General features: G+C 46.4%; 1 protein-coding gene across 4 annotated transcripts in view; it reads left to right on the top strand.

The window, feature by feature from the left end:
* Window positions 1-8,982: 8,982 nt before the first annotated feature.
* AZIN1 (antizyme inhibitor 1) overlaps window positions 8,983-14,801 on the top strand; it is a 28,632-nt gene continuing 22,813 nt past the window's right edge. Inside the window, exon 1 of one of the 4 annotated variants that reach the window (XM_030444222.1) lies at window positions 8,983-9,292. The gene's annotated coding sequence lies outside the window, so the exon portion shown is untranslated. Of the gene's footprint in view, window positions 9,373-14,801 lie in introns of all 4 variants that reach the window. The other 3 variants (XM_008502673.2, XM_030444223.1, XM_030444224.1) reach the window with 3 other exon arrangements.

Below are 14,801 nucleotides of genomic sequence, written 5' to 3'. Positions count from 1 at the left end.
AAACTGGTGAGGAGTCTCCCATGCACAAAAAGGAGCTAGAAAGCATGGAGTTCAGAAAAAGAGGGAAAGTGCTTTGATGAGAAAAGATTCCTGAGCAATTCAATAAATAAAAGGAAGAAGAAACTTTAGAGGAATAGCAGAAGAGAGTAAAACTAGAGATATGCCTGGTGTGGCTGTAGCCAGGCATGAGTGTAAGGAAGAGGGGAGGAAGGACTGGGAGAGGAAAGGGGATTTTGGGAGGGGGCAGCAGCAGAGGAGGGAACTGGGGCTGAGCACTCTGGTGTAGGTGTCCCAGGGCCTGGCTTGCTGTTACTAAGGTAACCATGAAAAGGAGAATTAAATGTCCCCTCCTGTAGCCCCTCAAGTTATGAAAGGAAAAAAAATTACCTGAATTACCAGAATTTGCTGTGTCTGCATTATTTTGAAACCTGGGATGAGCCAAATCAAGGTGGGACAGACCTGAGACCTGACCTTTGAGGTAATGTGAATATGGGTGAAAATAGGAACTTTAAAGTTCCTGTGGTAATTTTGTGTTGCTCTTTTTCTTTTTCTTCTTCTTTTTTTTTTTTTTTTTTTTTTTTTTTTTTTTTTTAAGACCTGAGGCTGTCAGTGTAGCGTGGCACATTAACAAGCTCAATATTCTTTCCACTTTAGCAGTTAACTCTACAGGAAGACTTTACAGAGTCTTGGAGATCTGGTATTTTATGTGTGTCCTACTTTTGCCACCATGGAATTTCAACAGGCATCAAAATACCAAAGCTTGACATTCACAATGGTGAATAATACCTTGAAGAAACGGTAAAAATTGGGCAAGTAATTTTTCCTCAAACCCAGACACTTATGTTTACAGCCAAAATATAATTTCTGGCATCAGGAGCTCTGCTGCTACCTGTTTTTAGCTTTTTATTTTGTAAGACATTTACATTCTTCATCTGGATTTGGTCCACATGAATAAAGCATGTGCTGTAGGAAAGGAGTGATAATGGAAATTCAGAGTGTACAGCAGTTGTGTAAGTTCCATGGCTAGCAACATTGCAGTGTAAAGGGCAACAATTCATAGGATCAAATGTTTGTATTCTCAAGGAAAATATTATCTTAATTATGATAAATTTTAGGGCAAAAGAGTCAGAATTTTATTGTTAACAATTGGAAGAGACAATATGTTAAAAATTACATAAAGACATATAAATCCAGGCATTGTCCTTAAGATTATATATTCATTGACTGTAAATCACTATGAGGCAGCATAATTAAGATGTTTTAATTTATGTAATTATAAGAAATACATACAAAATTCTTACAGTTTAAGATTTTTTTGTGAAAATGATAGCTTGGGCATTGATGAAGATTTATTAGATGAAACTCTCTCATGGAATGATTTTTTTCCTAGGCTTCAATAAATTGATTTGAAACTTATTGTTTTGCCACAGTTTAAAATGTATTAGATTTGTTAAAAGCATGAGTACAACCAATTCCTTTGGATAATAAATGGTCTGTTGTAAGAAATAATTTAGCATATCATCAAAGCAAATAGTAGAACTAATTGCATTCCATTTATCACTGGCCGTGTCAAATCTGGTGTGGTATTTAAAAGCAAACTTTGTCTGAGAATTAAATGGAAGTCATTGACATGGATTCTGCTTATGACTGTGTTTACATGTGGTTAAATCTCAGTCATTCATTTAAAATCTGCTTCTAATAGGCAAAATGGAAAACATTTCTTTGGCTTCTCAGAGCAAAACTAAGCCCCAAGCCCTGTTCCATAACTAGAAAAATATTGGGATGTCCCAGGTAAAGGACCATCTGGGAGGTGGTAAGGTTAAGTAGATGCTCCTTTAGGTGTTTCTTTCCAATGATGGATGACACTTGGGCAGCCATCTTTCCCTCCATCTCCAGTGGCACCTGAAACCATGGGGCCATCCAGCCCAGACATGGGGCTGCAGCAGCCTCCCAGGTGCCATGCTGGGTCCCTGCCCCACTCTCCTAGGCAAAAGTTCTAAATTATGCAAGAAAATGGTATATAACAAGAAAGATTTTTTTTTTTTCTTTCAAGAATGAAAAGCAATTATCTGCCCCTTTGGAAAACTGTCCTCATCAAAAAAACTCAAATCCCAGTCTTGGAGTGTGAGACAAAGTTAATGGCCTGAGGCTGCTTTCAGTGGTGTTTTTTATGAGCAGATGCAGAGTAAGTAGACAAGGAGCAGCTTCTGCAGCATGCTTACCAGTACCAGTAATAGCTTCTTGAATTAGACCATCTCTTTCCTCCTTGCAATGGCTGAGCTTGCAGGGGATGGGTGCTTTGCTGTCCCCTGGTCTGGGAGCACTCTTTGCAGGGAGGTAAGCAGCAGAGGGACAACTCCAGCAGCACACCACACCATGGCTGGGAGAGGGCCAGGGATCTCTGACAAGTTCCCAGGACTAAAGACAGGGCTCAGCTCAGCAGCTCTCAGCAGCTCAGTTCTCCTGCTCTACAGCGACCAAGTGGGGCCCCATCTGCAGCCCCCCTCCTCCTGGGTGCTTCCTGCCTGTGCATGACCCTGCTGCCCTGCATGGTGTCTTCCTTGGGTCTTGCTTTGCAGTTTTGGAGGTGTTAAAATTAATTGAAATCTTCTGGCTTAGCCCTATGTCTTCTGTTTGCATGTGCACACTGGGTCATACATTCTAGCTGCAGAAAATGAGGCATGTCACAGAGGATGGGGTATTAACCAGAAGACACTGCCCCAGCCTTGCTGGATGCTCCCTTCATGTTCATCTTTCACTTGAATTTTGAGCTGGTCAGATTTGGAGAGTACTGACTAGTTTGGCCATCTGTGAGGAAATGGAGTGTAATAAAAATAACCCAGCCCTGGCTGCTTTGCTTTGCTCACTTTCCTCTTGGTTCTTCATACTGACTGGCAATAGCACAGCCAGGGGACAGACCTGACACAGGACCCTGAGCAGATGACATCCCTAGCTGTTGTTTCACTTCCAACAATGTGATGTCTCATCCAGGACCTTGCCCCATATTCTTGAATCAATGGTGGATAAAGCCCTAAACAAGATCAGCAATCTTAATAGCAACAAAATGAAAAAGATCCTTCCTTCCCCATTTTTGAGGAGCACAGAAAGGCTGAACCTGGAAAAAGAAATTGCAAACTACAAATCTTAGAGTTAAGGGACAGCCCCAAGAGTGGAAGAGTGGCAGGTACACGAACACAGTTTCCTAGAGGTGAAGCTCAAACTTGGCTGCATACAATTAAGGACCCCAAAGTATGCTGGCAGCCCATCTGTTTGAAGGCCCCAAGTTCCAACAGCATCACCACTGCAGTGGTCAGACAACCAAATGCACAAGCTCAGAGCCTGTTCATTCTTGTATGTCCATCACATGTATCATGCAAACCCTTCTGCATGCTCTTAGCTGTCTTAGAGGGGTAATTATTCCATGCTGGCCATTACTACAGCATATCATTCATGGGTTTTCTGAAGGAAAAAAAAAAAAGGTTTTTTTTAAATGGTCTGTCAGAGAGAAGCTAGTGCCAAATTCAGTTCATCTTCCTGCTAACATTAGCAACTCTATTCATGCAAGCAAAGTAAACAGGATTTATCCTAAATGGATTAGGAATTTTTTTTCAAATGTGCTGTCACTTGCTTTGAAAGTGGTGAAAGAGTTTGCTAGGGGTTTGTCTGTCCAACAGTCCTGCCCCTTTTGCCCTGGTGGGAAAGGCCTCTGAGAGACTTGTGGTTCTCTTATACCCAAAACGTGTGAGATACTGTCAGAGAAACTGAAAATGGAGGTGCATATTTGGAGGCATCTCAGAAAGCACTGGTGTGTAATGTCAAGATTGCAACCTCAATCTCAATCTTTCTTTCTTGCTGCTCTTGGATGACAAGGGGGACATTGCCACCTCTCAGAGATGGGAATATGATGAAAGACATTGACATGTGGAATGTGCCTCTCCAGGTGTTAGGTGGAGATTTTCCAGTTGAAGAGTGTGTCTCTTCCCTCTTAATGAAATGCCCTACCAGCAAGGGGAAACTTAACAAAACTGGGGGCTGCTGGACACTGTGCCCAGACACCATGAGAACAAGTGCATGGTTAGAAAGCTGGAAGGTAACTGGCAAGAACAACCTGAAAACACCCTTAATAATTGCATAGGACTAGGACTATATTTGGGGAAGTCTACTTACACAAGAAATACAGGGCTGAGAGTAAACATGAGAACAAAAATTCCTTCCAAATGGAAGCAACAACAAAGAGAGTATTCATTCCAAAAGCATTAATAAAAAAGAATCTCCCCATTTAGTCACCACCACTAACACCACATGAAATGTATATTTTCAAACCTTTTTGCATGGTGCACAAACAACTGTATCCTACTATAGATTCTGGACAGATGGATTTTTAAGTTGCTGTGGGCTGGTTCACTCTATTGGGAACCACTGAATCCTGTTTTCTGCAGAGGGAAACCCCACACCTCTTTCTGATCCAGAGATATTTGTACTGAGAAATGATGAATTCTATGGAGGCCTAACCCTTGGTCTCCAGCTGATCCTTCAGGTTCAGTGACTGTCCATCACACGTGGACACCAGGAGCCAGGATGTGAGTGCTTAATGCACAACTCAGTATCTACCAGGCAATGAGCCCAAACAATTTCTAACCTGAGCTGGACTTGGGCACATTTACTAATAGTAAAAAATCCATAGCCTGATAATTAAAGGTTTTCAGTCTTCTTTACTAGTTAATGGGGTGTAGGCATGCAAGTAACTAGACTCTCAAGTAGTGATCATATTTGAATATTCTTTTCAATAGTCCTTATTTAAGAGCTCACAGTCATTTTTTCTTAATCTCCATCCATCCAGACTAGATTTTTTGGAGATGAAAATGTTCTAGCATTGAACTGATTGGAGATGGCAGCTGTAAAAAGAAAACCGAGCTTATGATGTACTGCTGGATACCACTAAAACAGGATTCCTCTTTCCTTCTACTGATGAATTTCTGAAATAAACCCAACTTAAATTTACTTACTTGTGATAACTTTATATAGTGCATTAAATTGCTGCTTCCATTCTTTTTTCATTACATCATCCCATGAGCATCTATGGAAGTCAGTCAAAATAATACTGGTATAAACACTTTTTTTAACCTTTCCTTTGTATAACTGAATATGAGCTGTATCCAGTAACTATTCCATGTTTAAATTACAGTTAAACTTACCCGTCTTCTGAAGCCAAACTAATCCATGCTAGGAAGTTGGGATCTTATTTCTGCCACAGCTGTTTTGATCCAGCAAACAATTTAGTAAATATAGGTGAGAGGTGACTGCTGCATGTGAGTTAAGTCCTTCCTCCCACCACCTCTGGGCTTTTAATAGTTATGAATCATTCCTCTAGCTGGCTGTTGGGATGTCTGTCAACTGGACAGGAACAGTGAAAGCTCCAAAGCACACTGCAATGAAAAAGGTCTGAAGATCACAGTATCAGTTGGTATTACTTCCATAAGGTCCTACTTACACAGGTCATTTTACTAAAAAGAGAGAAGTAGTATTTCTACAGCACTGCATGCACAAGAGGATCCAGAGCTGTCACAGCCTTCATTTTCTTCTTCTTGTGCCCATGTGCACAGGCATTCCTGACCCAAACAACTCAGAAATGCAATTAGGACTTATTGTTGCCACAGCAAATGCTGTGTGCTTTGGCTGGAAGGCTACAGATCATTAACTATACCTGGCACTGAGTGCCACCAATAGTAAGAGGAGTCAGGATAGGGACCATATTGTCAAGTTTAAGCATTCAGAAATCGAAGTAACCTTTTCCCTACATCTAAAGGTGTATCATTATTTGTATTTGTCTCCTGTTGTGATGAGTTTTCAGCAGCTAGGGACATTTTATTCTCAATGGAAGATGAAATTCCTGTGTAACCACATAATTCCTGCACCTGAGGCTTTAAGAAACAACACTGACTGCTGCAGGAGTTGGCAGAAGCAGAGGAAGAGGAAGAGGAGATGGATAAGGAAATAATCTCATTCTCTCACCTGCAGGAGCGGAATCTGACCTGGCTGCTGATGCCTGGTGATAGAGGGTGCATCGGAGAGGGAGAGGAAATGGAGTAACCAGAGGAGAGAAGAGGTAGCCCATGGGAAGACATAAAGAGAAGGAAATACTTCAGATTAGCAGGGAAGGTCATCAGGCTATGCAGCCTCCAGACATCTGTTCAAAACAGTTTAAAGCTCCTGACTGCTGGGCTGCCCCAACAGTGAGTATTTTTTGCATTCCAACAGACGAGGTGTAGACTGCTGTCTTTCCTGCTCTGGTTTATCTGCGTCAGAAGGATAACACCTGATTTTGTTGACATCCAACTGTGAACCTGAAAATGTGCTGAAAAGAAAATGTGTGGAGGCAGAAAAAAAGAAAAAGAAAAAAACAAACAGAATGTGGTAGAAAAGCCTCACAGTTGTAAGTAAGGGGAACTGAGGGCTGGACACATATTTTGTGCTTTGCTGCTTTTTATCTTTGGAGAACAGAATGTGAATTGTTACTCTAGTAATCTACGAAATACATTGTGCATATGGAGCCATACAAGGCTAGGAATCCAAGTATTAAAAGTTGGTGTAAAGAAATGTTAATGAGGCAGAAGAAAATGTTATGTTAGCTTTTTTACACTTTCCCTCTCAAGACAAAACAAGACTGATGTCTTGCACAGCACTATACTAAAATACATTGAGCTGTGGCATCAGTTTTCTGGTTCTGTGTTAATATCACCAGTGGTAGAGGAAACACTGTATAAAGTGTTCATCCATCATTTTTTTCCAAGGTTTTGTATATAGTAACTACACAGTTCAGTCTTGTAGTCTCTCAAACAGTATCCCGCTCTTTTTTTTCCCTGTAGATTTGAAAGGATGAAGTTTATGTTTCTGTTTTCAAGTGTTGCTTCCTCCATATAAGCAGGAAATCCTCCCTTCTTCCATACATTTTTAAAATAGCTAACAGTGCCCCCAATTAATTGCATATCAAACTGAAGTTCTTTTTCCTGTCCTCCCCTCTTAAATATTCCATCTGTTTTCTTACCCCTGGTAAGACTATTAAAAACATCTGCTGCTTACAAAACCAAAAACTCCTCTGGGAAGATGAATGTAGAAGAGGTGGCAGTAACTGATGTGGCAGATACATCACTCATGTGTCACTAGAATACCTTTGGATATTGCCATGAGGAGGCACTGAAGAACATAGGTGAAATACATAGTTTTACAGAGAACTAGTTTTAACTTAGTCTTCGCATTTTGGCTGCACTTAAACACCTCCAAACTAGTCAAGTCCTTCCATAAATGTGTTTTTCAAAATTTACCTTCTCAAAGAATACAGCTTTCTGGATTGCTCCTGTAAATATGTTACTATAAACTTTGCCCTCCCCTCTAGCCCTTCCTCTTTTCTTTGCCTGTTAATGATCCACGTTTATTGTACCATGTCCAAGCTCTACTTAAATCTCCCCTCCTATCTCTCAATACCTTTTTTGGTTTGGTTTGTTGGGTTTTTTTAAATACACTTTGATTCCCCTTCCTGCACTTGCATTCTTGAACAAGAACCCAAATGTACAGGTAAATCAGTAATGAAGGGTGCAATACAAAAGACACCTGAGAAAACAGCAGTGTAAGCCACTCTGTTTTTAGTCATCAATGCAGAGTTTGTTGCAAATGTGAGAGGTATTCTGACTTTCTAATCAATGTTTCTGCTTTAACTGACTTCATCCATAACCTATTAGTGCTGTTATTAGGAAAGATGAGCCACTGTAATGAGGTTGCATATCTGTCAGTTCACTTCCTCCTCATTTGATTCACAAAAGAGAAGGTGACAAGGGTAAACAGATTCCATCCCTGCATGCTATGGAACCTCAGTCCCATTTTATTTCTGAAGAGATGACAGGTGTGTATCTACTCACCACTTTTCCAAATTCTTTCTGCTGTAAAACTAAACAAACTCAGCTTTCCTTTGGAATAAAAAAACCAAAAAAACTAAACTGTACTAACATGCTTTTTTAAAAGGAAAATTAATGTACCCTGAGATGCACAATTACATTCCAGAGCAAGTATCTTTTTATGACTCCCAGTGAACTGGATAATTACTTATTTTAGTGTCCCGAAAGAGCTGTGACTACTGGAATGAGTTTTTTTAAAAACATCCCTGTGTGGTTCGATGAAGTTAACACGGCAGATTGGGGCTGGCAGATCAGGGTTCATCCTCAGCTCCACCATGGAGCGATGTGTAGCTTTAACTGAGGCGCCTGATCACGGAGTGGTTCTGTGCTTCCTCACGAGGGTGGTGTGAAAGAAGTAAAGGCTTTGGGATGAGCTGAAGACGCCTCAATGCTTCATTGACACTGAAATATCCAGGTCAGCTAAACCCTTCTGTTCACGTATTTACTTACGGGAGTCTTGAAGGCCCTGGAATTCCTGAGAGACTGAGGCTGCCAGGTATGCAGGGTGATTAGTCTCCTCCAGTGAGCCTTACAAACAGCTTATTAGTGCTCAGTCAGTGAGAATTATCAGGCTGTTGCTAACACAGTCAACGACTGGCGACTAAGACCTAGCTTTCCCACCTGCTCAAAATCGTAGTGACACAAAGCTCGGATTTGTGGAAGCCATCACTGAAACACAGATCCAAGTTGCCCTACGAGCTATGTACGGTTGACCGCCTGCCCTGGATCCTGCGGGACGCCTTTCGCTGAGTCCTACCTACCCCCTGACCCACCTTTTGTCAGGAACTACCTCGGCCTCCCCCTGCAGCACTGGCGGTACCGGCCCTGCCCGGGAAGGCGGCTGCACGGGGACACGGGACGGGGACAGCGGCCTCGAGCCCCGCCCCGCGCGCACCTGCGCCCGGCGCGTCCCGGCCCGACCCGGCAGCAGCGCGGGGGCTGCCGCACCGCCTCCATTTTAGGCGGCGGGGCCCGGGGCGGGGACATCAGCGCCGCTCTCCTGCCCGCCGGCGGCACCGGGGGGAGCAGGGGGTGGTTTCGGCGGCGCCTCCTGCCCCGCCCCGCGGTGACGCGTGGCTCCGGGTTCCTCCCCCCCACCCGCAGTATAAGGCCGCTCCTGGCAACTGGCCGTTCTCCTCGCCTCGCCGCTCGCCTAGCTGCCCGGTGGCCGCGCTCCCGCCTCCGCCCCCAGCTGCCGCAGCCCCGCGCCCCCCGGCCCGCTCCGGCTCTTTCTCTTTCTGCCTGTGCCATCTCGTACCAGCGCTGTGCTGCGTTTCCCCTGCCGGTCGCCCCCGCAGCCTATGGCCCTTGAAGGCGCCGCTGCTGCCGCCTGTATTTCTGCTGTAGGTTCCCACATCCCTCTTTAAAAATTCCGCCTAAAAAGAGAAGACGATTTACCAAATCTTTCGGGCCGTTATCTCACGTGAGTACCGGTGCCGGGGGTCCCGGCATCCCCGCCGGGCGGGGGCTGCCGCTGCGAGGGACGCGGCAGGCGGGTGGAAGGGAGAGGAGCGGTGACGCCCACCCTGCGCTTCGGAGCGGGCCGGGACGTTCCTTGATACCGGCCGCGGGAGGGAATGAAAGGAACTCTCCCTTCCCCAGGGTCTGGGGCTAAGGGAGGGGCAGACCCTTGTTCCCCGCAGTGCGAGGAGGGGAAGGAGGAGAGGTGGCCGAAGGGGAAGGGCCGAAGGGCGCCTGGGGGGCAGCACCGCCGCCGTGGCGGTGCCGGTTAAGGATGTGGATGGGGCCGGTTCCTCCCGCTGTTCCTTTCTCCGTTCGCCCGGCGGCGTGGGGCGAGACCGGCTGCCACTGGCAGCGGCAGATGGAGAGCGGCAGGATGAGTCAGAGCCGAGGCTCCCCCTCTCCCCGGCGCGCAGCGAGGCGCCGGGCGATGCGGGGCCGCCCTACGGGGGACGGGCGGGCAGGAGCTGCGGACCCCGCGCCCTGGAGGGCGGCGGTGGCGGAGGGGGTCAGCGGCCGCCGCGCTAACATGGCGGACAGCTCTACGTGTGAGAGGCAGCGAGGCAGGACCGGGAGGCCGGGGACAGAGGCGAGGGCTGCGCCGGAGCCGCTGTTCCCCCTTCTTGCCCATCGCCGCAGGGCGCGGGGAGCCCGGGGGACCACCAGTTCCGCGGGGAGCGGGAGCAGGGGCTCGGCGGCCGCCCTAACATGGCGGATTCCTGCGAAGGGGGGCTGTGTGGTGTCTTCCCCCTCAGCAGCCGGGGCACTTCCCCGCGGCGGGAGACCCGTTCCCGCCGGCCGTTGCTACCTCTCTGTGTGCCGCTTCTTGGGGAGGGGGCGAGGGATGACTCCGCCTGGACCGCTCGGGGAGAGGGGCTTTCCGGGACCCTGGCGTGCCTTCCCCTCGCCTTGTGGCAGCTGCTCGAGATCACCGACTCGCGTGCCGGTCTCGGCGAATCCCTTCCCCTCGGGTGCGCCCTCACGCAGGAAACCCCCTCAGGCCCATGGGGAGCAGCTGTGTGACAGACTTGGAGCCCAGTCTGGAGGGCAGGAGGCAGAGAGGCCGGAGAAGTGATAGTGGCACGGTCACGGCGTCTCCTCTCTCCGGCTTCTCAGAGGCCATGTTGTGTGTCTGTAACCGTGGCTATCCATCCGGGCTCCCGCTGTCATGCTTCTTTTCCCCGGTCACCTGCGCTGTGCCCGTGGGTGCCTGCATAGGGCCTCACCCCGTCCCCCTGGACGGGGGGATATTGCAGAGGAGCAGGGCGGCTGCATGAGCTGTCAGCGTGCTACACGAGTTGTAAGGGCATTGCACAAGTGACATTTTCCGGGACAAGTGCTGTGATGACGGGGCGAATTGCCATCACAGAGAGGGGGCAGGGGTCCTCCATGGCGCAGAATGTGGAGCTTTTCCCTCCTTTTAACAGTCTTCTCTCTGTGCCAGGAGTGTTTGCTGGTCGTCTCAAGGACGCACATTTCCCCCCTCCCCTTGGACAGTCTGTTTGTGTAGCAGTAGCAGGTTTGGTGCCACCAGTCCTTCTGGAAGTCTCTTGGTTGAGTCTCACCCTCCTTGACTTGGCTGCCTCTGCCAGTATTTGTGGTCCAGTTGGACGCTGCTGTACTGGTGACTTTCAGGAAGTAGGGGAAAGAGGGTCCAGCAGCTGAGCTGCTGGCTGAGTGTGCGTGTGTAAAGTGTGCGTACGTGGATCTTGGGGTAACTGAGTGCATGTGTGTTTGCTGTGGTGCTGTTCCCTGTTCGGTCAGAGATCAGCAGAGGTGCCCATTACTTAGGATAGTAATGATGTCTGTCACTGGTTGTGTATGGTATGAGAGCAGGGGTTCCTGAGTGTGTAGGGAGGATGGTGCAGACACAGGAACATGGGGCAGCTGGCATGGCTGAGGAGGATGCTCGTTACTAGACAGCACTGCAGGTCTTTTCCAGTTAGCAGTCTCGGCTCGTTCCAGAGCCCAAGGAGATGCGCATCAAGGGGAGGTGTGTGTAGGGGTCCGTTGTGATTAAGAAGGAAGAGAGCTTAAATCTTCATTGGACTTTTTCTGAAGTGCATCTCCTGCAGTGCAAAATCGTGCACAGCCTCCATGTGCCAGGCAGGAGAAACGCTGCGTTTCGTTCTCTGCAGCAGTTTCTGGTGACCGAGCAGGGTTTGATTGTGTAGTCCCAGAATATAGCTGCCCTGAATGAAAACACTGTGTGGTGCCCAATAAAGGGGTTTAGACCTGCCTGCCCTCCTAGCCAGACGCGTGTCTGGGTCTTCTGTGAGGCAGTGCGGGCGGGGGGAGTGCTGCCCCACTTCTTCCACTCCGCCTGCTGGATTTTTTGCTCTGAGGATACTGCACTTGCCCGCTATTCTTCCCTAGATAAATGTGGGAGGCAGTGGTGCTGGGGGGGAGGTGGGGGTTGTGAATAATGGTGATGGTAGGAGGGGTTTGTTCCAGTCTGGACTGGTCCAGTCTAGTTCTTTCCTTCCTGTCACCGTGTGAACAATGCTGCTGCCGCCGGCGTGGCTCATGCTTGCGACACGGCCACCCCCTCCCCGTGTGCTTCAGGCCGTGGTGAGCTCCTTTCCCCTCCTGCTCAGCCTGCCGTAGGCCGAGTCCCCCCCGCAGCCACACAGCCTGCGGACCCCCCTCCCCCCACCGGGCCCTGAGCTCTGGGGGAAGGTTGTTAAGCCCCTGAAAAAGAGGGGTCTGTAAAGGACTTTGGGAGGGAGGGGGAGTATGTGTTTGGTAGTGAACAGCAGTGGGAATGTTTGTTCCGTGGGGACAGCTTTGCTGGAGACAAGAGGCAGGCTTACTGCCTTCCAGCGCCGCAGCCTGTTCCCTGGCTGGAAAGCTGGTGCAGGTGTGTGTTCCCGGCAGCGCTGGGCTGTACGGCCTGGAAGTGATTCCGTCTCTCCAATTAAATGAGACTGAGTGCTCTAGAGCGGAATTAAGACCATCCCTTCCTTTAAAGGAGGCTTAATTCTGTAATGGATTAGTTTGGGTACAATGGCAAACTTCAGTTCAAAATGCTGTTGATGTGATGGTGCAGGGGCAAGAGTGTGGTTGACTGGAGAATTCCTTAGGCATCTGTGCTCCCTTCAGGACCTACGCTGCCCTGGGGACTGCTTCACCACAAGACCCTGGCCCTGATCTGGAAAGGGCCTATTGTAACAGAAGGAAGGTTAATTTTTTTGCGGACCAGAGTAACTTCGGTGCCTCCAAGATTGTCAGTTGGTGTAAAGATGTGAGGTCACTATATTGCTGTATTTTTAGGGTTTGTTTCATTAATATTTTAGCTTGGGTCACTAAGGTTCCCCTTCAGAAATGGAGAGATGCGGTGGATCTTCTTTGAAAAATAAAATTAATCTATACCTGTTTTTTTAGGCCTGTCAGACATAGGGAGCTGAGAGGACTGGGGAGCTGGAAAGGGCCTAGCCCCTACTGGCCTGCTGATACTTAAAAGAATTGCTGTGGGGATGCAGTTGTTCCAGCAAAAGTTTGTGCTGTGGGTGACTAGGGGGTTTAGTTCCTCAGATGAGTGTTACTATTAAAGGACAGCATTGCTGGCCGAGCTGTTTTAACTGGAGGCACTTGCTAGTATGGTATACCAACAGATGATATATAAATACACACATATATGTGTCACTTGAGTATTAAAAGGCAAAGCTGCCTTGCTGATTGTTCCTGCAACTTAAAGCTTCAGCAAAGAATGCTTTTATACATAAATTAACACCCCTAAAGAATGAAAGCTTCATTGTGGTTGATCACGAATGTGGTTTTTCTGAAATTGGGTTTGATCATACGGGTTATGGACATCTAATACAATTCTGCTGCTTAAAATGATAGCCCTGCTCTGTCTCAGTACAGCATGATAATTCTTTGTGCTGGTTAAAGCAGCGTAAAATTACTATGATTTGAAGGGCTCAAATTGTACAGTTTTCCTCTCTGAATGTTTAATATTGGCAGACCTGCATGAAAGACTTTTTTTCTATAAATTTCTGTAGATCCTTCAGATAAATCCCATTTATGAAAAATTTTGACAAGCACTTAAAACTTGGAGCAGCTCAGGGTTGACCATTGCTACAGAAGATGATTGGTTTTTCCACAGGAACTTTTACTACACACTTGTGTCACACGAAAATTCTTATTTTAATTGTACTGCAGGTGATATTTGTCTGAAGCATAGCTTTTTAAGTTTTGCACTAAAGATCATGTACGTTTTCCAGAAGCAGATGTTTTTAATGACTTGTTTTGCTGGGAAGATAACTTGATGCATAATCACTTGAAAAATTGTATGAGTTCTTGATTGTAATCAGAACATCACTAGAAAATAGTGGAGCTACCATTAGTTAACTTTACAGCAAGGAAGTGTTGCCAGCTTTTAGAACTGTTGTATGCAGACTTGAAGTAAATGTTACTGGCTTGTTGCATTAGTGGAAGAAAGGGCTAGGATTAAATACACTGCATGTATGTTAATTCTGGCAAAATTCCTTAATAGCTCAATTAATTTTGAAATGCTGGGGTTTATTTTTAATATTATGCTGCTGACTGCTAATTTATATGGTAAAGCTGAAGAGATTGCTCTGTGGATTTGCTGGTAAACAGTTACTCTCAAATTGTATTTACTTGGGTTGTAAGTCATTACTTGATAGAGTAGACTAGTTAGGTTTTCAAGTAGCAAAAATAAGTGGAAAAATACACTTCAGCAGTTTGCTTAACTGTAATGGGGTTGAAAAGATGATCATTTGGGTTAGGTGATTCCCAGATGTCAGGTTTTTGTAGTCAGCACATGTAACCTCAGTTAAATAATGACAGCAGTAAAGGTTTTTCTTTTTTTACAATAGGTTGGTGCATTCCACATTTCATTCCACAGGCCACAGTGAATTTGTAGAAACTTGGTTTTACACATGAGCAGTTCTGTACCATATTTAATTCCATGCAACTGACAGTGTCTTTTAGAAGGAATAACTCAGGAGGGCTAGTTAATGTTTCCTTGAGTATTTTTCATGTTTATTGTACTGTTATGTGCAATTGTTTTACCTTAATTTGAGTAAGCTACCAATGTACTTCAAAATACTGCTTTTCTGTTGTGTGCAATAGCCTTTAATGGCCAGCTGAAATGTTTCCTCATTCCTGAAGGGAAGCATAGTTTTCTGTCTCTTTACTGTCTTGCTCATCTCTGGATTTGTGTGTGGTGGTCAGTTTCAGTATACAAAGCACTATTTTTCACCCACATGCCATGTTTAGTTACAGCAGAGGAAGAAAACACAGGAATGAAATGCTAAAATAGGAAGCGGGGAGGGGAAGAATCACAGTGCTTACAGGGTTAAAACATTTCTGGGAGGGTAGTGCAGTAGTATTAAGGCATGCTACCCTAAAGCAGGATCACTC

This window comes from Calypte anna, chromosome 2 (genome assembly GCF_003957555.1).
Source record: "Calypte anna isolate BGI_N300 chromosome 2, bCalAnn1_v1.p, whole genome shotgun sequence".
Lineage (NCBI taxonomy): Eukaryota > Metazoa > Chordata > Aves > Apodiformes > Trochilidae > Calypte > Calypte anna.
This window is presented reverse-complemented; position numbering and strand designations above follow the sequence as displayed.